Here is a 24,541-nt window from a genome sequence, read left to right as displayed (position 1 = left end):
ACCTGACTTAATAAAGTTGGCAGCTGCAGGGACAAATAAACTGACTTTAATAAGTGCTGGATTCAGAGTTACTGCAATAGACGCTCTCACCTCGCAGGAATGTCTTTTTACCACCATTTAAGTTTTAATTTGATAGTTTTAACAAAAAAGAAAAAAGCTATTTTTTCATGTCAGACTTATTTTTTTGTAGATAACAGGATACATTCTCTCAAAATTTGTTCTGAAGGCCCTGGTGTGTGTGTGTATATATATATATATATATATATATATATATATATATATATATATATATATATATATATATATATATATATATATATATATATATATATATATATATATATATATATATATATAAAAATTAATTCCCTTCTCACCCACCGCGGGTGGTTCTTATCCTCTGAGCTCGGGTCCTCTACCAGAGGCCTGGGAGCTTGAGGGTCCTGCAGTATCTTGGCTGTGCCAAGGACTGCACATTTCTGGACTGAGATGTCTGATGTTGTTCCTGGGATCTGTTGTAGCCACTGCTCCAGTTTGGGCGTTACTGCCCCGAGGGCCCCGATGACCACAGGCACCACTGTGGTCTTCACCTTCCAGGCCCTCTCCAGTTCTTTCCTGAGGCCCTGGTATTTCTCCAGTTTCTCGTGCTCCTTTTTCCTGATGTTGCAATCACTTGGTATTGCTACATCTACCACAACGGCTTTCCTCTGTTGTTTATCCACTACGACAATGTCTGGTTGGTTCGCCATTACCATTTTGTCTGTCTGGATCTGGAAGTCCCACAGGATCTTAGCTCTGGTGTTCTCTACCACCTTAGGGGGTGTTTCCCACTTTGATCTGAGGGTTTCCAGTTCATATTCTGCACAGATGTTTCTGTACACTATGCCTGCCACTTGGAGTATCTATGTTATATATATATAAATCCCAGAAACGGTCCTGGTCTTTTTGGTGCACTGGGCGAACAACCCCATCAGAGACGCAGAACAAAGTGTCTGCAGGTGCTAAAATGTTTCATTCACACATGCTCTTCATGCTGCCAGAGACTCAGCTATTTTGCTAAAAGGAATTTTACATTTCTAGATGTGATATGATGGTGACACATCTAGAAATGGATGAATCACCACATATTTTGCAGACCTGTCACAGGTGTGCAGTGGTTAGAGCATAGCAGTCCTAACAAAATATATTGTGATGTGGTTGTGTCATTACAAAATGTAAGAACACAAGTGGTGAATATATTTTGTCAAAAAATGTGTTACTTTTTGTTTTGTTTTTATGAATTTGGCTCAGGTTTTCACATGTTGTTTCAGTTTTTCAAAACTCTCTTTACCATGAAACAATAAAAGAGAGGACTTCAATGCCGAGATTATGGATATGGAACTATTGTGTGACACACATGCTAAGAATCTGAAAAAGAGACAACTAGATGTTAAGGTCCAAGGGTACCACTTTTAACTGAGCAGCAACAAAAGCAAGTGAATTAATAAAGAAAAAAAGAACTGTCCAGGGACCATCCAAAGCAAAAATCACAATCACAAAGGGAACATGAGGAATCCAGCGAGTGGGAACAGCAGGTACAAAGAGTGAGAAAACCAAAAAGTGTTTATGCTGCGGAGCTTTCTTACTGGAATGCAAGACAAGTGAGTAAATGAGCAGACAAGATACACCTGGGGATGCTGAGAGGGAACTGAGTAAATCACAGAATACAGAAAACTAGCCCTGATGAAATCTGGTAAATATAAACTCTCATTTGCATGTAATGAACAGAACGTGCAAATGAGTGGTTTTCCATGGTACAAAAAAACTGGGGTTGAAAGAATCTATGTTAGGTAGAAAAATAATCCAGTTCAATTTTAACTGCAAATAGTTCTTAAACAGGAATCACATGAAAAGAGTCCCTGGTTTTAGAAAACCCCACAATAAGCCCTCAATAGTCCTTCATTTAGCACTGGCTAGAAATCTGCCATTTGAATTTATGTAAGTTTTATTTATGCAAGTATGATCATGCTGACCCATTGATGGAACGATGCCCAGATGGTAAGCCAATTTGTTACCACTGAGTTTGTAATTAAGACAAACATGATTCAATAGACAGGTCAGAATTAAGAATATAAACACCATCTAACTTAATCCCTTCAGACAGTTTGAGTCTGAACCATTTCAAAGCTGTGTCCCCATCTGAGGATGCTAAGCAGCCTTGAACAAAAATTTACTGTTCACAATGACCACAGTGACCCTAAGGAAGGTTTAAAATTCCTTGGAAGGATTTGATCAAAATCCCTAAACCTCAGAATCTGTGGTCTGATCTCTGGATGTTATTTTGTTTGTTTTATACTAACAGAACCCATTCAGTTGGAAGAAGCTAGTTCTGCTCTGCTTCCAGGAAAGATAAACAGTTGCTCTGGCGAGACGCATCAGACCTACTGAGACACACAAACCAATAGGCTTGCAGCTGTGACTACAGTGCTTATTTTGCTCTATCACTAATAATATTTAAACAGTATGAAAATTGCTTTCAAAACAAAATCAACAAGTATCTACATAGAAATCTCAGCCAAGATGCGAGCATCAACTTTAAAAAGAAAAACAAAAAGTATTTTACTGTTTTAGGAAGAAAAACTTCACAAAAAGTTTAAGTCTGTCACACTTTGTAAAGCTCATTTAGTCAGACGCAGCAGGACAAGATTTTGTCCAAAGATTATTCTTTTTTTCCCCCCCTTTTTAAAATTACACTCATAATTTTTCATGGTTTGGAAAACTTTGCATAACGCTGATGTGAAACTGGGGAGCGCTTAATTCTTTTTCCTTTACTTCTTCATGTAGCGTTATGTATTAGTCAGTGTTTCTCAGTTTCAGCCCTCAGGTACCGCTGCCCTGCATGTTTTGGGGGTTTCTGTTCTGCTACACACCTGACCTGAGTAAATGGATGAATAACAGGGTTTTGCAGCATTATGCCATGCAGAGGAGGTCATGCAATCATTTGAATCAGGTGTCCTGGAACAAAGACCCATCTAAAATATGCAGGCCAGTGGTTCCTGAGGACTGGAAATGATAAACTGTATTAGATGATTAATGCCTTGCAAAAGCATCATAACTCTTGATCTTTTGCATCAGTTTGCGTTTTGTCACAATACTGCCCAAAGGTTCAGTGTTGTTTTTTTTTTTATTTATTGCGTTTTGTTTGACATAAAATTGGCCTATAATTTTAAATATGAAGGAAAATGATACAAAGCTTTAAAAAATCCTTCTATAAATCAAAAACTGAGTTGCAGCATTCATAGGTGTCCATCCCCCTTTACTCCAATATCCCTAAATATAATCCAGTGCAACTAATTGCTGCAGAAGTCACCCAATTAGTGGACAGAGTTCACCTCTGTAATGTAATCTGTTCTTTGAAATCCTGGAGAACATTAAACAACATGGAGAATCATGAATACCAAAAGAACACATCAGGCATGTCGGAGAGAACACCATGGAGAAGTTTAAAGCACAGTTAGGTCATAAATCGATAACCTGAGCGTTGGACATCTCTCACAGCATTTTTTTAATGTCAAGGCTCTGGGTTGCTGGTGTGTGTGTGTGTGGTGTGTCTTTGCAGAGCAGCTGGAGGGTGGAGACGAGCAGAGATTACTTCAAGTCATGGGCGTTTCTAGACAGGGACGAACAGAGGTCAGCGCCCATGTAGAACTTCTTTATGGAAAAATTACGTTTGTGCATTCTTCCCATCCAGTCCAACTTCGCTCGAGGTATTAAGCAAAGAACAATGCTGAAAAGGCTTTGAGATATTAAACAATGCTGCAAAAATACTGCAACATTAATCAAAGGTTAATAAAAGGTCCTTCTACAAAGTGTTGATTCAGAAGCCTAAATATTAAGCTTGCCACACATTTTACTTAATTGTAAAAAAATAAAAAAAAATGCTGAATATGTCCATTTCCTCCCACTTCACAACTTTGCACTTTGTCATATGTCAAATAATTTCAACAAAACAAAATAAGGTTTGGTTGCATTATAATAAACAACTTCAAGTGGTGTGAATTTCATTGCAAGGTGCTGTGTAGTAAGTTTAAGTTTTGGTTTCCAATGTAGTCTAGAACTGACTAATGTGTTTTGTAATTGGATTCAAACTTTGGTTGAACTTTACCACCACAACAAAGACATTCTGTTTTTATGGAAAAATACATGTTCCAAATGGCTTTTATGTCACAAAATTCCCAATTTATGTTACAATATAGGATAATAAAGATGTCAAATCTGTGGCAGGCAAAAAGCATCAACTGATGTTTTAATCTTCCAGAATACTTCACATAGTTTAATCAGTTTGGGAAGCAGGCTGTTCTGCACCAAACCCACAGGGTGACAGGCTACTAATTTTCATTCCTAATTAGTTTTGTGAAATTACAGCTGTTGCACTGAAGCACAAGAGGGCAGTTTTCCATGACAGGTGGGACAGAGTAGAAATACCTGCATCTCTCAGTCAACCTGAAAGAAAAGCAAAACTAGTTGGAATTGTTTGCTAACGGGGTGTGAATTTTGGAAAGGGAGAAATGTTTATTTTAGGAGGTTAAACTTTGAATAATGGCATGTTTTTCTAATTAATAAAAATGATTAGTTTTTGACTTAGTTGCAGGTGTTAAGATCAAGAATAAGGCATTAATCAAAAGAATTGGATTTTGTGCAAACCATTTTCCACTGCAGCTACATTAAATTAAGGCAGATTAAAATTAAAATACAAAAAATAAGTACAATTCTTGCATAAATTCTTCTTGTCTTTAAAGCCTGGGATGATGAACTGTTGTCCAACGAAGATATTATGCTTTTTTTGTATGGGAAAACAATACAGCAACAGTTGTTTCACAAAATGGCTTGTTTTCCGGTTTTACCACAATGCCTGGACTTACAAACATGTGTTGTTTTGTAAGCAATAAATTTTTTTTTATTGTCAGCATCTGTACAATAAAATAAAATAAGTACCTTTTGTTTGGACAATTTCAGGAACTTTCCAAATGTGGATCAACATCAGCGAAACATTTTATCATTAGACACAAGTATAAGTGATGTGCAGAGCAATGGGATTTTCATGTCAGGTTCAAAGATAAAAACTTAAATTTGGTTAGTAAACTGGTGACTAAAGCTGCAAGCTTCTTTCTAACTTTTCCCTGGACTAATTTGGCATCTTGGAATTGGGCTTCTGTGTCTTTAAGATGTTTCTGCCATTTCTTGAGGATATCAACACAACAATGTTTATCATCATGCATTTTTAATAGCATTTGACTGAGAAATGGTTTGTGTAAGCTCAGCATATGTCCTGTTCCTCTAGTAGTTTGCTAATTGCTGCTGCCGCTAGTCTGGAGGAGCTGTGTGGGGGAGCAGCAGAAGGATCTGTGAGGCATATGCTTTTTAAAAGATCTGAAATGCCCCTGACCAAATTAAAATCACCATAAATTAACTCCTGCTGATAGTCATTTTGTTACTGAAGTCATAAAACCACAGAATCTCATACAAATATAAAAATGTACTTCAAACATGGATTGCAGGGGACAAAAGCATCTGACTGGCAGCTATGAAGTCATGCATTGTCAGTACAAAATGTCAAAAGGATATGAAGTAACCAAAACTGCAAAGAAGAAACAGGTTTAGTCCAGATATTTTGGAGACTTTCTTAGCAAAACTGGAGATATACTAGCAAGGCATGCTGTTTGACATTGATAGACATTGACAACGGAAGAAAGAAAAAATAAACATGACATTGCCCAACAACGAAGGAGTTTACGACTGTGCTCACTTGTGCTTTTTCTTTTTTACAAGGTTGATTGTTTTTCATTAAAGATTAAAAAGTATGCATCCATCACGGTCTGACTTTTAACTCAGGGTTTATAAGGCGGTTGCTATTTATTCAAGGTCAGTATTCACATTGCAGGCCACCTATTAAGCCACCTATTTATGGCCACAGCTAAGTGGAAAATGATTTTATTTGCATCCCCAAAGCTCCAACATAAAAACCATAAAAATAAATAATTTAATCTTTAACCCCTTAACTGTCAGGATGATAAAGGTATCCTCATTGGATAATATGCAAGTGTTTTGAGGATGACAGCTAAGTGGTTCAAAGGAAGGAATTTAATTAATTTTTGGTGCACTCCCATTCTTGATGACACCATTTGGCTGCAGTTTCTACTTCCTATTTTAGTGTTCAATTAAAAAATGATGATATGGCATAAATTTTCAGCTGAAGATCTTGTGAGTGGCATTTCTATAAGACATAGCGTAGAGTATGGGTGCAATGTGTCTCACTGTAACTTTACTGATCTTTAACACTCTTTGATTTCTGCAAAGATAAAATAAATAAGGTTTAAATCAAAATGTGTCCTTGACTGATAATTTCATTAAGAGTTCTGTGAATTACTCAGTTTTGACCAATAGAAAAAGGTTGAAAACATAAAAAACATAAATTAAAATAAAACATAAAGCCATGGACAGACGACATCAACTTAGTACAAGATTTATGTTTTTATAATCAAGTAACAGAATCACATAATATAAGAAATATGTTTGTTTATAAAACTAGAAAAACACTGCTTTTCAATTACAGATATTTCAGTCCAAACATGACAAAAAAAATAGAGAACATTGAGAAATGTCCTCTAAGATCAATAACTTCCAGTACCTCCTTCATTCTGTGCAGGCTCATGAGAGGTGGGACTGACAATTCACCAGTCCATCACAAGACTACACTGAACACACAGTATTTAGGACGTCTTCTTCCCGTAACATTCGTGTTTTTTAGAGGAAACCCCCAGAAGCCGGTGAAAAACATATAAACTGCATCTAGAAAGCTGATGAAAGCTTTGCCTGATTAGTACTTTTAGAAGCATATAGTGTTTCAAAACAAATATACATGGTTGAGATTAAAATGAGCTTTAATGCCAAAAAAAAAAAAATCTCGAGTGAAGTTGACAGGAACAGAACCTTCTCCAATTATATTAGATATGCACGGCTCATAAGGTGCCTGGTCCTCCGCTCCAGCAGGACTATCAAAGACCCAGCATCTTGATGTGTTTGTAGATTACTGGGTTCATGTTTCATTAGCTCAAGGTGAACCAATTTTCTTTTATTAACTTACTTTATGATCGTAAAAAATTTGTATTAAGACGGCAAAATTTAACTACTCTGTTTTCATTTGCTTTCTTAGTTTTTTTTTTCCTTTAGGAATGCCAGATTTATGTGAAGTTGCTGCTTTTCCCTCCAAGGATTTCACAAGGCGGACATTGATTTGTGAATTATGTGGCGCCCTGCAAAAGGAACGGGATATGAAAGGATGAAATTCAATTTTAATTCGTGCCAGGCTATGACGGAGTATCAGATGGTTCAGAGCCATGACAGACCACAGGCGTGACAAAAGTCTGTCTTAGATTCATCTCCCAGAGCTAGAAAAGCCAAATAAACTTTCACCAGGGGTTTACCATCACCATCTGCCATGGATCACATTTGCAAAGGCAAATATCATCAACACATAAATACACACAGTTAAGCACTTCGTTGTATTCAGACAATCAGAGAATATAATCCTCTGGTACGAGATGAAAAGAACAAACCTGGGAGTGTAATGTTTATCCAGGAGGTATCTGCTGGGTGCCTGACACCAAATTCTATGAACTTTGAGAAAAAAATAAAATTTTGATCTCTTTCTTCACTGTGATTCTAGATGCTGTTTGATCACTGCTTAAATATCACACAGGTTACATTTTGTTTTTGCTTTACTTTTCTCAAATAACAACTTTCATAGGCTAGAAAGGGTCGAGCCTGTGACTTGAAAAGCAAATCTGCTGTGCTGCCAACACATCATTTACAGTACTACAGCATCTAAATGCTGACAAAAAAGTCAGACTTTTTTTTTCTTTTTTTCTTGCTCTTTATATGTTCAGATAAAAAGAGCAAAACTCTCCATTTTGCATGTAAATGTGGAGGAAATGGAAGGGTGGAGGAATAATAGATAACAGAAATGTGGCATGTTATTAAAATTACAAATTAAAAATGACCCAAAAGTGTTTGATTTATAGTTTTATATTCTTTGATACATCACCTCTATAGCTATATTTACTAATTAGGTAAATTTCACAAGCAGTTGAGGGGACTGGATTTTGGTTAGTGGTGTCACAGTAAAGGGTAGAAAATTCACATGCATGCTGTTGTCTCATTGTGTTGATGGTGAAAATGCTTGGCAGACTGAGATAGCTGAGAAGATTTAACAATAAACAAACAAGAACTTACAAATAAGAAGACATGAAGCGGCAGCAGGGAACAAACAGGACCTGGTACATGGAGAAGAGATGGTGGAGTGAAGGCTGGAACTAAACACCGGAGCTGATTGGTTAACAGGTTGCAGGTGTGAGGAGAGAGAGCAGCAGGCAGACTGAGGAGAGATAAAGAATCTAACTGTAACAAAGAATAACTACAAGAAATAAATGATCATAAACATTAACTAAGAGCAGACTGAGCTAGAAAAACAGAACATGGCAGAGCAAATCAAAAATAAGAATAACTAAACAAACACAGCTCACCCTAAATCCCGACAACTTCACTTTAAATTCATTCACTTTATATTTGTAAAATATTTAGCTGCCTATAAATCCTCTGAGGTCTCACATATGAAAGAGTGCGCAGATTTCAAGCTGAAAGTTTGCAGTGAAAAAATAAATAAATCAGATAAAACGTGCGTAAACATGTCAGCACACATGTTATAAATCTGGATTTGCAGTGAATCAGGCGATGCAGTAAGTGCAATAATTCTCTGCCTCTAAATGCAAATCAGTATAAAGAACCAGAAATGTTATTTTAAAAAAAAGGTGCCTTTCATGGCGCATAAGATCACCTTTACAAAAAATAAAAATTATCAATTTAAAAGCAAATCGTTTAAAAATAAGTACATTGAAAATTCAGAGAAGATGGAGCATGTTGATTAATCCAAGTGAAAATGTGTGTTTGAACTGATGAGTTTTCAGTCGCAATTTAAAAATGGAGAATTATTGGGAGTTATTTTTGCCAGACCCAGTTTTTCCTTCAGTGAGAAAGACAGAGTCCCACAGACAGAAAACATTTCATGCGTTTCGGCGCACATATGTTGCGCATTTACACATGTGACAAATAATTTACTATTTACTTTCCAGTGTAGTTTTTCTATCTCTTTTTTATTGTTATTGTTTGAGTTTAGGCATTAAAAGATTAAAATCATTAAAAAAAAACATTGGGTTTGATTTAGTCAGTTTTCAGTCTCCTAAGGTGAAATTTGGTTCAAGTTATTTATGTGCATGGCTGCCGCACGTATTGAAACAGGTAAAAAGTTTTTATATTTATGCAAACTTTCATGCTCTGTTCATTTTTACAATTGTGCCCCACATTACGTGAGGCAACTGTTATACCCATTATTGTAAGTTGTTTTCATGCTGAGCCTTCAAAAACTCCCTGCTGTATCTAAAATAAACATACCTGAAGTGTTTCTTTGATTCATTCAAACATTTGCTCTCACCAAGAATTTCCACCTCACAGATTAGCCCTCCCCTGCAACTCTCCACTCAGCTCCCACAGACTAGCAGTAGAAGCAATTAGCAAGCACCTGGTTGAACTGTGCATCTGTGGAAAAACTTCTCAGTGCAGCACTTGTAAGATCAGTTTGAAACAAATTGATGGAGAAATCTGTTACAAAGATTTGCTGAAGGCAATGTCATAAGAGCAAGAACTTCTTAAAGAGACAGAAGCCCAATTTCATGGTTTTAAATTGCAAATGCATTTTAAAAAAAAATTATATTTGATATATAGAGCGTTCTATGACAACTGAAGGTGACATAGTTACTTGATTGTGGTGCAAAATGGCACTATGTGTCTGGAAAACACATAATACTGCCCCTTGAAAAACATACGCTAACCAAGAAGCCTTAAAGTTCTTTTCTTAAAGTGCCTTAACAAAACACTTTTGCAAAAACAATGGTTAAATCAGACAAAACTGGAAGTGGTTGTTTCTTCTCGGTTGCATCATGGCTTCTTTTAAACTGTCCTGGTTGAACTGTAATGAGCTGACTGACACTGCCTGGAAAATACAGAAAATGAAGCAAATTACCTGCTCTTTTCTAAGAAAGGTAACACCTGGAAGATCCTCATTGCCCCATTAGGTGCCATGTTGTGTGAGAGTTTGTGACCCGTTTTGAGCTTCCACAGTGGTCTCTAGTGAGATTGCTGTGGCTCAATGAGATGGTGGCAGTGAATCTGGGTCCTGATTGCTGCATGCGGACACCAGATTAAACCAGTTTACCCATGACATATAAATCTGTGGCAGACATGCCAAGGCTGTAACCTCATCATACCCACACTGGTGCTCCAGGTAGCCTTATTTTATGCAACATTTGGGCACCACAGATGCTGCATTGTGGATAGCGCTGGTTGGAAAAATAACAGAAAGGAAAAAACAAGTCATACGCTAAGAAATCAAAATAAAAACTTTATGTTCATGTCCATGATACGGAGTGATGGATGATCTGTAAGGGCTTTGGAGTCTTCAGTAAAGGGGTCCCAGAAATAAAAATAAATATGATCAATAATCAACAATTAATAAAATATTTTTTTAACCATACATCTTGTTTGAAATCAAAACAATAGCCAACCAGAAATTCATGTCTGTAGTCACTGGGCAGATCTTGTCTACTCAGGAATTTCCTGCTTCCTCCATATCTTCAGCCTTCAACTGCACAGCGGTGGAAAACTTAACTGATGTTGTTAAGTAAAACTTTGATTTGCAGTCATTGGGTGTTTTCTCCAGGGGCGTGTCCCAGTCCATCCTCGCCAGATTCTTCTCCATGAACAGATCGCCTGCAGTTCCTGTCCATTTTTTGTAACCACCTCATGGGTACGACAAGCTGGGTCAGGAAGTTTATTAAGTGCAAGCAATTTGATTGACTGCATTAATTAACCGGCCCATGATTTACGTAACCGCATGACTAAAAGCCAGACCTTGTAACCTCATTGAACAACAGCATCCTAACCACCATTTCAGTAGCAGCAGACTGGCGGACTTGGTGTCTGCAATCACAGAGCTGCTCAGTGAGAAAGAACAGAATCATGATCAGCGCCAGGAGCACATGTGTCAACATTTGGAGCAGACTGACTGCGGTTTCACAGTCCTGTAAGCAGCACATCTCTCTGAAGAACAAGCAGTAATGAAGAAGCGAGAACAGGTGATGCTGCTTGGTGTTTTCTTGTTAATAAAGCTGATATGTGAGTATTGGTGAACGTCTTTTGACTGCGTCACCTAAATCTAAAAGGTTGCCCATGTTTAAAGGAAAAAAGTTACGTGTAGCAAAAATAATTAGCGAATCTGAAATGTTTTTATTGCAAAATGAAATGCAACAGGCTCCCGCAGTGACTGTGTTTTCTGCACCAGCTGACTGCCTATGGCGTCAGTCGATGCTGCTGTATTAGAGAGGTACGACATTTCTGCCTGGTTTTGTGACCTGCTCGTACAAATGAAGCCCAGCTCACCTGTTGCACACATGAGCTGCAAAGCTGATTGGAGTCAAGCAGAAAATGGTCACTTTAGAGCATTTTCAATGAAACAACAACCTAACAGGCCCATAAAATCTGTCCCAGTTATATTCTGCCTTCAGAGTATCAACTTCTTCCTTCAGGTTGGAAAATGTTTTTGTATTTGTTGTGATGTGCATAAATTGCGTCACTTACAATTCCACTGTTTTTGCCCATATCCAGCTTTTTTATGGCAGTCTGTTTGGCCCTAAAGATGGAGTCAGATCTGTACCACTTCCATATGTGGAACTGATTCCATCCGATTGTTTACAAATCATTCACAGTCCGAGCAGTTCTGTCACTTTTTTTCTGGCTTTTTTTGTCATTAAAGTGAGACATACAGCCATTAAAAAACACAAATACAGTAAATCCAGATATGGATGGTAGCTGAAAATTAGAATTATGAACTTATGAAAGAAGTCTGTGTCACTGAAGTGTGTCACATAACAGTTCAACCTCTCCCCGTTCTGGATGTGCATCCAAACAGATTTCTCTACAGAAGTTGCAGTTAATGCTTAACAATTAGTTGCACTTTCTTTTTTATTAGCTTCCTCCTTGTTATGATCTTTTGACGACACTTTGTCCCATTCCTGAATAAACTTTAAAATAGATCTATAAACGGCTCATCCATTATTACTTCTGTAAACAGCGCGCTGTTGTGTGACGTCAACGTTCTTCTTCTGCATTTTGGGGATGTAAATTGTTCACACAAACGTCTCATTGCGGTCGGGTTTTATTAGTAGTATAAACAAGCTCACACAAATAAATAAATAAAATTTGATTTCAGAAAAATAAAACTTGAATTGAGCATCAAGACCTGCTGTGTGAATGTAGCATATAAGTGAAGCTGAAGTGGACATACATACTCTGCAAACCAAGGGCAGAAGGCTAACAATAATTAGAGAAAATTACATTCATGCACAAGGAACAAAATGCAAGGATAAACTAATAAATGTAATATTAAGGACTGAACTTATTTTGCAAGATCTTTTGAACAACGTAGGTGAATGAACACAATATCTCAAGACTCAAGTAGAAATAAACAAACAACAAGAAAATAATCAAAATATAAACACAGAAGAAATCAAAACCCAAACAGCCCAGGAACGTGTACACTGTTAAATCATAAAAACATGTCTGGTCAAAAACGTTCACAAAGTATTTGCTGCTTTATCGGTCCCAGAATTTTTTTCGCTATTTTCTGGTTATCAGCTGGAAAATAATACACAAGCAAAAAAAAAAAAGTCAAAAGTCAAAGTACGAGTGCAACAAAATAGAATCAGAGTTTTTAAGTTTATTTTACAAATGATTTGTGTGTTAAAGCTGCCTCATTCTTATCTCACAGGGTAGAAATTGTCTCTCCAGATTGGGTGCAGATGAGAGCATAAAAATAATTCTGAGAATATTACGTTCCTTTGCAATCGTAGCTCTTTGGAATGGGGGAAACTTGGCCGAACCCGAAAGCACAAACACACAGAAACACATTCACTGTCAATTCACTCCTCCTGGAGGTATCCCTACAAATGGAAATTGTGAGAAATAGTGGCTTATTTTTGCTGTTTCAAGCAGTTGGGAGAAGGTATTTTCATTAGACCTTTTGCTTCTCTTCGCCAATGAAACTAAATAATGAAAAAAGGACGCGCACACTTGCCGTTCATTCATTCCATCGTCCACATCCACAGAAAACTTTGCTCATAAAATTCAGCCAGCTTTTTTCACTCACATGGCTAATAAAAACTGCTTCCAAGTGGTCCACAGAGAACTCTAAAGAAGTGCTTTCTGACTGCTGACAGCTGAGAGTTTCATTTTTTCCCTCCCTTTCCTTTATTGATTCCTATTATCCAGGACTTATAAAATAATTAGAGGAGTCGTGTTTATCATTTTGTCTCAAAAGATGTAAATGTGATACAATGACAACAAGATGTTTCCTCTGTTATTAAGGAAACAAAAGTATCAATGAGGCCATTCTCTAGAGTGGCAAATGCTTCCATCTTCACTGTTTGAGACTGGCTATTAAATCAGACCAGACAGCTGAAGGACAAAGTTGTAGTCAAAGGAACATAGATAAGCAGAAACAGAATAAGTGTAATGAGCTCACGGATTGATGTTTACACTTGTTCTTGCAGGCTATAAACTGCTGAAAAACTCTCATTCCCATATCTCCTTCATCTGATGTCAAGATTTATTAGTGGTTCAAGCATAAAGGGAATATGAGTATTCCCTTTATGAATATTCCTACACCCATCTGGGTGTTAGAGGCTTTCCTTTTTTCCAAATGTTTTCCCCTATCTGGAGGCAAGCCAGTAGCTTAAGAGCTGAGCTAAAGAAAGCAGTTTTATTTGGAAAAAGTTGAGAAAGAAACATCCTTTGGATTCATTGCTCCATGTGTTTCCAGAGGATTGTTGAAAGACATTTTAACAAGTAAATAGATTGCAAAGCATTGAAAACTGAATACCTGTAGGTCGTTTTTGACGGTGATTTGTCTTATTGCTGGTGGGACAGTTGGCAGCACCATCGTCTTCACCATCAGACTCAAATTTGGTTGCATTTGCAAAGTTTGAGCGCACAAACGAGGGATTTGAATTACACTTTGCTGCCAATGAAGATGTTTCAAATATACAAACATAAGGAGGGAAGAAAACTTTTGAAAATATAAGCATGCTGTGTTTTTACAGAAGATAAAGACACGTTTCAATTTGTGCAAATATGCAGAAAGAATGGTCTGGATTTGAATCCCAACTTGGAGACTTTCTGCACATGTTGGCTTTCTCTCCAGCTTTAACCTGCAGTTCAAAAAACAGGCTAGAAGTTGTAGTCAAAGTTGTAGTTTTAATACAGACAATGGATGTCGACACCAAAAATCACAAGTCAGATTCTATCCTTCTATTTTTATGGGTAAAACAAAATTAAACACAGATGCATGGAGAAGACTTTGACCCATATCATATCTGGACATCAAGCTAGATCTGCTGCTGCATCTTTTCTTTCTTTCATTTCTTCTGGAGTTGATTAATTATGAGAGAAATAAGCAGTGAGTGTTGCTTGCACATTGAATTCAAAATGACCCAGTCCCTTTATGAATTAATCAGTTTTGGTTCATGTGATTAGAAGCATAACAAAGTGGCATCACAGTCGATTCAGAGACTTTTAATTACTTGCCTCCATTTTGTGTATGTAGCTCCAGAATGATTTGCTATATTTTTGGAAATTAATTTCATATTTTTCACTTTTGAAGCTGGAGGGAATCTTCTAAACATTTATTTAGTGAATTTGAGTCATACTTTCTCCACTGCAAAACAGCAACAGCAGCAACATTTTTTCACTGTGTACCCTAAACTCCTGCGAATGCCACTCCTGGTTATGTTAAGCGATTGTGCAATATTGAAACTTCCTGTTGGACAGGGCTCCAGGATGTGTCAAATTTTGTTTTTGAAGGATGTGCCTTGCTTATCAAAGTCACACTAACATCTGGCTGGATTGCTTGGGGGTAAACTTCCAAAGGATGAGCACAGTGACAGAGAGGAAGCTGGACTGTGAATGTAGCATAAAGGGCAAATTGCAACTCCCCAGCTGTCCTGACAAGAAATGAATCAATCGATCAAATATTTATTAAATTCCAAGACTGTAAAGAAGACAGTCGTGTTTGGCAGATATCCATTTGCAGGTTGTTAATGTGAAATAGTACAAAAAGTAGCTGTAAAACTTAAAACATTAAAAGTGTGGAAGGCAGGAAGTATCTATTTCTCCATCTCTTATGAAAACGAACTACCAAATTATTGTACTGTGCTTTTATTGACCAGATAAATGTATCTAGTATTATACAAATAATGTTAAAATGTTAATACAGTTGAGTAATTCTATCAAAAATGTAAGCTCTTACAACAAGTAGATTCACAAAACACACATAGTATATATTTCAGTCATTTTAATGCATGATAGGTAAGGAACACCAAAAATTCAGTTTCCCTTGTAAACAAACATGTCATAATAAGACCTACACAAACTGTAGGACCTGATATCCTCCACAAAGAGGGTGAACCAGCCGGGCCTTGCTAGAAAAGTGCTGCATCCAGTCATAATAACAAACTATTGAGTGGAAAGAAAAGTGTTGAAAAACATGCACAAGCAAAAGGGGAAGATCCTAACCTTAAGGAAGATTGTAAATAAACAGCAACATTCATCTGTTTCAGTTCTTCAAGACTCACCACACACACACACACACACGCATGCACACACACTGTCGCATTATCTGAGCTTAAGCCAGAGACAATGCCACAAGCTTCTCTCCTGGATTACAGAGAACAAGGACTGGGCTTTTACATAGTGCTTCAAAGTCCGATTCTGAACCTGAAGCTGGGGTATATAACGATTATAATTGTTTTGTTTTGTTTTTTGGCATATTTTTCTTGCATATTTGTTTAAACTTTAAAGATGTTGTGACGGTGTAATACGAAACAGATAATCTGTGAAAAAAATAATAAACTCTGGATTATTCCCAACAGAAAACCCTGGAAGGCATAAAAATATAGAATGATCTCATTCATTTAGTCTTTTCCAACAAGACAACCTGACAGTAAAATTTCACAGAAATTTCAAGGGTTTCAAAAAACATGGTGAATGTTCTGGTGTGAGCAAATCAAAGATCTGAAGGTTATTTAGTAAAAATCACTTTTCACTTTGGAAATTTCAGTCTAATTGATTTTATTAATGCCAGAATAACAGAAACATTTAAATACTTCAGACATTTTTGCAAATTGGGAACCTGGTATTAGTGCTCCTGTAGAGAAAACATACAAATACTCCCAGTCTTACTGTCTTCTCGTGGGTTACAGTATAGATTTATGAATACTGTTTACTTCCCACAGCTGTTGCTGCAATAGTTTATATAAAACCTTTGGCTCACAGGTGACTTTGAGGGATGTCATATTTTTCATTTAGTCTTTTTGGAATTAAAAAAAAGAGCCGAGAACATTTAAATCATAATCCACATTACTGCAAAAGTTGACAAATTCCCACAGATGAGTCAATATAAATAATGCAGGAGACCATCTGCAATTTTGTTTCCGCCAGGCAGTTTTGCACACCTGTTTTACTGACATATAGCTGTTTTTGACAGAGCAGAGTAAAATAATTGCTTTGTGACTGATGGGCTTATTCAGTACTTTGGGAAAAATGACAGTTTTGCCAAAATAGTTTATCTATGAAAATAAAGGATATTCATTTTCCAGGTGTGTGAAACCATCTTGGTGCATGTTGAAGATCGCTTTGTCTTCCTTCATTCCATTGAATATTGCATCACAGATTAGTTTGCAGGGTCACAAAGATGATGGTTGAAAATAAGTCAACATTTAAAGCAGAAGTGTTCCTCAATTCAGAGCAATATTTAGTTCTCAAAGTGTCTGGTTTTTTACAGAGATGATTCTTTTCTATTTCACTTAGATTCCAAAGCCGAACCACTGTCAAGCTTTTCTCTATGGTCTCCATAGAGTAAAAGTTTGACAAAGGCACTGCTCACATGAGCGAGGGTGTCATGGGTAAAACTACCCTGCAGGAAAAGCGAAAAATAAAATTACAAAAATGACTCTTGTTAAAAGCCTTAAAGGTTGTTGGGGAAGTGATAAACCCCTTTCATTTAGTACTTTAAAGACAGATTGAAACCACATTTTCTCCCTTCAGCACTGACTGCTATTTGGGGGTTCATATGACTTTTCATATCCACGTGTGCCAGCTTTTGAAATTTTTCCAAGGAAGCACATCCCTGCATTCATTCTGCTTTCATTTATTTTCCTCAAAATCAAATGTCCTTGTTTGTCTTCTCCTGCTCTTGGTTTGACCCACAAAAAAGAGCAGGGAAGATTATGAAAGAAGTAGAAGAGTGAATCTCTTTGCCAAACCAAAATAAGGGTTAAAGTGTAACAGTTAATCGGTATGTGTTTGGAAAATACGAAAGCTGCTTGAGTTTGAGACAATGCTACAAAAGAGTTTCCTTTTTCAGTTTTCATGGAGGCAAACTTTTCCCTACAGGGATATTTGTACTTTTTCATTTTTGCTGTCAGTGCTGGCATCTTTGTTGGACAAAATCTCCCATCCCAATTTCAAAGCTGAGCTAATTTATTTGTGGAAGTTTTGAAATGGCGTGTTGGTGTTTCCCTTTACACTGGAAGAGACTTAAAAATATGCCTATATAAATGCAAAAAAAATTTTTACACATCTTGGTGGGGCATTCTGTCAATTGGTTAATATTAATAAATGGTTACCTTCTCCATAATGTAATACTTGAGTGCATCTTACTAATCTTAATTACTTATGAAGTGCATGAATGTTAGTCCTCTGACCTTGTAAAAAGTTTTTGCAGAAAATCCAGAAATACCCAGAAGACTGCCAGTCTTTTCTTTTAGTCTGCAGTATTGTGTTTTCATAGTGCCATTTTAAAACACAATCAAGTAACTATGTTGTCTTCAATTTATATATAAAACATAACTTAAAATAAATCTTTCTTTGTAGTTGAAATGTCTTGAAATTGGGCCTCTGGCTCTCAAAGAAAGATTCCTCACATGTGCATGAAAGAATCAAGTAAATACTGATGAGGGAATGACATTACACATGATGTAAAGTTAAAAATAGTTTATTTTTAAGATATTACAGCACAATATTTTCTCCTGTGATGTATAGTCACCTATTCTTACGTTTTTTATATATGCTATTTTTTTGTGAATCTTTGACTTCCCCTTCATTTTGCTCTGAATTTTTCCACTGTTCGACAATAAAGGTTTGCCTTACATTTTTTAGTTTGTGAGTTTCTTCAGTGTTCAGACACCAAATTATATCAATATGACATCTTCTTGTCCTGCCCTTAAATCAACTGTGTCCACATTTGCCAGCCGTGTTTAGACAGTGTCCTTTATCAAAACCTAACATCAAGAAAGAAAAAACATCTAATGCTATAATTGGATTTCTCATTTCCTTGGCTGGTCTTCCTAACAGCTGCTCCTCTGTCTCGGGATTTGAGCTGTGGGAGGCATTTTGGTTCAGTACTCTGAGATATCAGATAATTCAACAAGATTTGATAAGACATGAGGAACTCCTGGCAATGATAAAGTACCCCTTAAAGTACACTGCCTAGAGCTGTTGCCATATATGTGCAAGCTGGGGTTAATTATCACCATCTAGCATTCAACTGGCAGCTTCAGAACACCAAACTTGGAAAGCAGCTGTGAGACAAAACAGAATTAAGACAGCGCACAGCGATACCAGAGGGAGGCATAATCTGGACAGTGGATTGGCCTTCTATTAGGAACCTCCGGTTCTCCTCCGCTCATATCACATCACTAATCATTTATGGGCCCGAAAGGGGCTCTAATTTATGCTTTTGTTTAAAATGTCATAAACAGAGTGCTCCAAAGAACCAGTGGCATAAATCTGCTCTGAGGTTTCACATAAAGCTGATAAAAAAGAGTTATTCCCTCCATCACTAATGTAGTACTAATATAATAATTTAGCAGAAAAAAACATTGGACTTTCCACCCTGCTTCAATTTAAACTATGAGAGTTCTATTATTCCCTACATTGAAGACCTGGTGATGATTATTAATCTTCCTGAATGCTACCTGGAAATGCTACCTGGAAATGCTATCTGAAAATACGAGAGCGTCCTGAACTTTTCCACGTGGCATGAACTAAATTGGTCAGAGTATTCAGATAAACTGGTAACACTTCAACAGGTTGTGAATAAGACTGTCATGATACTGTCATAAACATAAAATAACACCTGTCATGAACATCTCTTCATGAATATTTATGACTAAAGTGCCATTTGGTAAAACAGGACACTTTTAATACAAAGTTGACATTTTCAAAATGTCTTGACATTAACCAAGAAATTTGTTATAAAAGTATTACTGATTAAGCTTTAAAATGACATAGCTTTATGTTATTAAAGCTAAAGGTTAATGGTGTCATGACAGTCAAATAAAGTGCTACCAATAAATGTTTTTCCACTTTTTAAAAATTTCATAACATTTTTTTGGTGAAACTTATTAGTGACCAAATGTTGAAAGAGCTCAGTTTTGTTACAGATTTGACATTATTTTAAATGTGACATAATATTAGCAATAGTGTGATAAGCATCTAAAATACATATTCAAATCAACCAATAGGAATTGAAAACATACCCATAGACCTCTTCTATTGTTGCTTTCTTCTCACTTTTAAATGTTTCAGGTCAGCAATTTAAAAAAAAAAAGCAAATCTGAGTAGTTACCAAAAAATATTTCCAGAATTTTCATTTGGCCGTAGTGGACTGGGTTTTCTGACTAGCCCTACCCAAAGTCTTATTTTTTTACCCATTACAATGTGAACTAGCTGCTATGCCTTTTGGTTATGTAGCAAGACCTTTGGTCTGCTACAGAGCCAAAGTTCTCCTAGGATCAGAAACTGAGCTCCAGACAACCTCCAATAATTTTCTGGCAAACAGAAATTCCAGATATTACAGCAGGTTTTCCAGGCCCAAAAGAAACAAAGAAGCCAAAGACCATCACACCACTATTATGTTTGAGAGTAAGTATGATGTTCTTTTTCCAAACTGCTGTATCAGATTTATGTCAGATGTAGCTGGTGAAAGTTCTTCGTAAAACGCCCACTTATGACAGATTGGTCCACAGGATATTTTCCCAAATGTTCTGGGTATCATGAGCTGTCAGTCCTGGGATAAATGTTCACTTTGTGTTTCTTCATCCATGTTTTCTCCATCTGTGAATAGTGATCTTCACTGTGGGTCGCTGGAGTCCTCCAAGTTTGAAATTGACTTAGTACACCCTTCAGTTTCTGATTTGCTTTTAAACTGGAACAGTCTGTGTTTTTCAGTTGTCATGTTATTGAAGCAATTTTTTTCAAATGATTTCTTGAATTTTCATGTGTTGCAGGAACTGATGAAATTAAAGTTACTCCATCATGATTTCATTGGCAGGTAATTCAATTTTTGAAATTAGTCTCATTGATTTGGGTATCTTATATAACCAAAAGAGATCTTTTGGAAAGCATTATGTATTTTATCAAATTGTCTTTGTCTGATTTGAAATTCATTTGGAAATGCAAAACATTTCCAAATAAATGGGAGGATGCATCCAAGTGGCCGCAGTCTTCTGCTTACGCAGGCTTTTCTAAATCCTGCAAATGCATTACCATTTTTTTTTCTTGTAAATCATTTTTCAGATGGACAAAAAAGTCCTTGTTCAGTGTTTTTAAATTTGGGTTAAATCTATTTAAAAAATAAATATCATGGTTCATCTTTCTCTCATGGGTATGCTGTGAAAATGTTTTGGCTCCTATTAATTACTTACTCCAAATTTTATATCCCTTCCTTCATTTTCCAAGACCCACAGGGTTGGAAATGATCCCAGCTTTCACTGGGGCAAAAATCCAACCAGATCCTGACAGGTTGCAGAACCATTGCATGTCTAACCATAAAGACAAACAGACTCGGAGTGAAGTGAGAACATCAGAGCATCTTTTAAAAATAGAACAGCATTAAATCCCAGCCAACCAGCAGGCTTGAATTTCTTGCTGTGAGAGAACCGTTCCAACACAATCAATGCCAGCCCATGCTTTCACAGTTAGAAGTTCACTCGCTGTTTTACGGAAAGGTTGAGACCGTAATTGATCTTTTAATGTCGAAGCCAGCGTTTCTCACTTCAGAACATTGTTTTGGCATCAGATCATAAAGAGTCTAGACCTGATGAATGCACAGGTCCACCATAAAAAAAAAAAAATAAATAAATAAATAAAAATAGCAAAGCACATAGAGTTTTTACTGAGGTCTGGAAAGTGTCCTGTCTAATGTAGTGATGAGGAGTGGGATCACTCCGTGAGACTGTCCTGTGTCCATTCGGATTCACTGTGTTGCCCTTGGATTTCAAATGCAACCATCTGTCAAGTTTCCAGCTCATTTCCCGACTCACATGCACAATTTTTCAGGTGATTACTCTTGCCTGATGTTCTCTACTTAGATGCTCCCTTAGCTGCTCTGGATTCTGTTGACTGTGCTCACCTGGTTTGCATATTATTATATTTGCATTATTATATTATATTTGCATAATATTTACCGGCTTTGAATTACTTTTATTTCATTCATCCAGAGATGACAGCTGTTTTTTGCAAGTATTGAAGCACTCTCAGCAAAGATGTAAGCAAATGAATTACTTTACAAAACTAAATATAGCTTTAGCCAGCAATATTTTTCAATTTGTGTGGGATGTGCAGCTCTCTGGTTTTAATTATTCCACCTGCTGTCTGTCAACCAAAGTGTCCCAAGACATTTCTTTCACTTTCTGTTCTCCTGAAAAGGTTTGTCCATCACAGAACATTGCAGGCCTTATAGGAGCTACCAGTGAGGTGAAAGTCATTTTGTTTTATTGCACAGATGGTGTAATTTCTTCTCTGAGTCTGTTTTATAGCTGCAAATATTCCAAAAACCTGCCATATTAGGTTGTTTTGTTGGTTGTTTATGCACAGAAATTAACTATCAAATGACAAAAAAAAAAGTGTACTCAGTACTCATTTATTTATCAACCATGTCTTATGGTTGTCCTGCTAAACGTTGTGTGAATGTTGAAAACAGAAACTCGCCACACCAGCTTGCTCTGATTTGAGACTGATGCTTGCAGAAAGTTATGTCCACCTAAAAAGCTTCAGATTTCCTGGACAAAATTAAATTGAAGTCTTTATAGCTCTGGGACACACATTAATCCCTTGCTGTATTTTATTTTGATTCTATTTCTGACAAAGACTTACTGGATTCTCGGTAGCTCAAGTAAATGCAGATTTATGCTAATATCCCAACACAAAATATTAATTATTTTAGTCTAAAACACACTGAATTCTGCAGTTAAAATGTTTGCATGAATCAAAATGATGCTCAAATGTGGTTTTCATGCCCAACAGAGACTCAGACTGCAGTGTGCAGCCATGTGAGACCTGCTTCGCTGTGCTGCACGACTCTGCTGCCTCCGTATTTGATCTGTAGTGCAGATGCAGTGAAAAACAAAAGAATTGGAAGAAAAATCACAAATAAGGAATGCGGGACATGCTGCTTTGATGCTGTGATAATGAATCTCCGGTCTCTGTTGTTAAGCCAGTTCTTCAGGCTGTTTTGGGAGAAATAACATAACTTTGTGGCGCATGGGGCTGCACCATTTGAGGGAACCACAGGTACTGCAGACCAGCAAGGTGCAAAAGGCTCCTGATGAAGTTGACAACATCTGACCGTTCATCTTGAAATGCTGAACTCTTTATCATTTACAATTTATCTACCGATGAACCACCTTTATCTTTAGCATTGTTTGACAAGTAAATGTTGACTGTGGCAAAGCAACAGTAATGTGAGTTTTTCATTCATTTTTAAAAGTAAATAATCAGGCCAAGCTTCAGTACTTACGGCAGATGCTCTAAAAGGATGTATGTAAATATATGTCACTCTCACTGCTGTAATCCCAAAACTCACCTCTCCATTTACAGAGTGAAAGGACTTCTGTGAAAATAAAAGTAATAAAGAAACACTTAAACATGGTAGTAAACTCTCGAAATTGATGCCGTGCTGTGGTGCCGCGACCCACATTTGGAGGCCTTGAGTCCTTGATGCAGCCGTTGCGGGTTCGACTCCTGGACCCGATGATATTTGCCTCATGTTTCCCCCCATTTCCTCACCCCTTTCCTGTCAGCCTACTGTCATACAAGGGATACTAGAGCCCACACAAAAAAAGCCTTCTGGAGGGGAAAAAAGAAAAAAATTAACAAAGGACAAAAGAAAATGTGGTCTTGTTTCTACGGGGGCTCCGTATGTTTCCAATGAAGTCAATATTTAATTTTCAAAATTAAGAATAAAGCCTTTCTCAAGATAAATATGAGTAAGACCATTGTTCTGCTAGCAGCACAACGCTCAGATCCTGAATCACAATGATCTGCTGAACCATTTATAGAAAATTGTTAAATGTTCAGCAGCTGATTTATTTTTATCTGTTAGAGAACTCTCATTTATGAAAATGATCTCAGGTTACCTAATAAACCTCTTCAGCTGGGCATCTGTCTTGCTAACAGGGATGGATTTCTCATTGGAGTCTGAGTTATTTAGTCTGCAGTTTTCAGTGCTCATGACAAAGGGAGCGTACGTTTTCTCTGAACCCACTGATTAGTGAAACTCAGGGTCACACAGCCTGCTCATCGTTATGACAGCAAGGATTCATCATCACACTTTGTGTCTTCAGACTAAATTAAAAATAAATGATCAACTGAATAAGGGTTTGCTCTCCTCCACTGCCTGACTTTCACTTTTAAATGATTTTCTGCTGCATGTTGTTTGATGTTAATTCTTTATAACTGGACACGATTGCATCTGACCTTCCTGAGCAACTTGCTATTATTTGGACATTTTTCTGGATTTTTTTTTATTTTACTGCAGTGGGTTATGATCATACATTCCTCAAAAACTCATTAGAGTACAGTTGTGCATCCTTGCTATGAATTAATTAGAAACTTGGAGAACTGTGGGTTTAGCCGCAACTTATCTTTATAATAACAGCTGTAAAAAAATAAATAAATTGCATTTACGCATTGAAAGGTGGAAAAAAAATGAAAGACTTAAATGGCTGCATGTTTTACGTTTAAATAAGAAACCCCTTTGCATTTTATTTACTGTGAGAACACAACAACTGGCTCAATGTTAACTGCTAACAATGTTGAAAGTTTTAACTTTGAAACTTGCCAGCAGTGTGAAAGTAATCTACTACACTTTATGCACAATCATCTGAGGTTTCAACAGTAAATACTTAGACTGCTCAAGCATGATCTGGACAGGACCACTTTCTACTTATCTGATTTAATTTCATTTATTTTACTTTTATTTGAGCATATAAATCATTTAAAACAATGTTTTATTCTTTTATTCCTTACGCCGTCCAAAAAATTGACCTTGCTTTCT

This window comes from Poeciliopsis prolifica, unplaced genomic scaffold (assembly GCF_027474105.1).
Source record: "Poeciliopsis prolifica strain line A6 unplaced genomic scaffold, Auburn_PproV2 SCAFFOLD033, whole genome shotgun sequence".
NCBI classification, from domain to species: domain Eukaryota; kingdom Metazoa; phylum Chordata; class Actinopteri; order Cyprinodontiformes; family Poeciliidae; genus Poeciliopsis; species Poeciliopsis prolifica.
The sequence above is the reverse complement of the archived record's forward strand: the minus strand, read 5'-3'. Positions refer to the sequence as shown.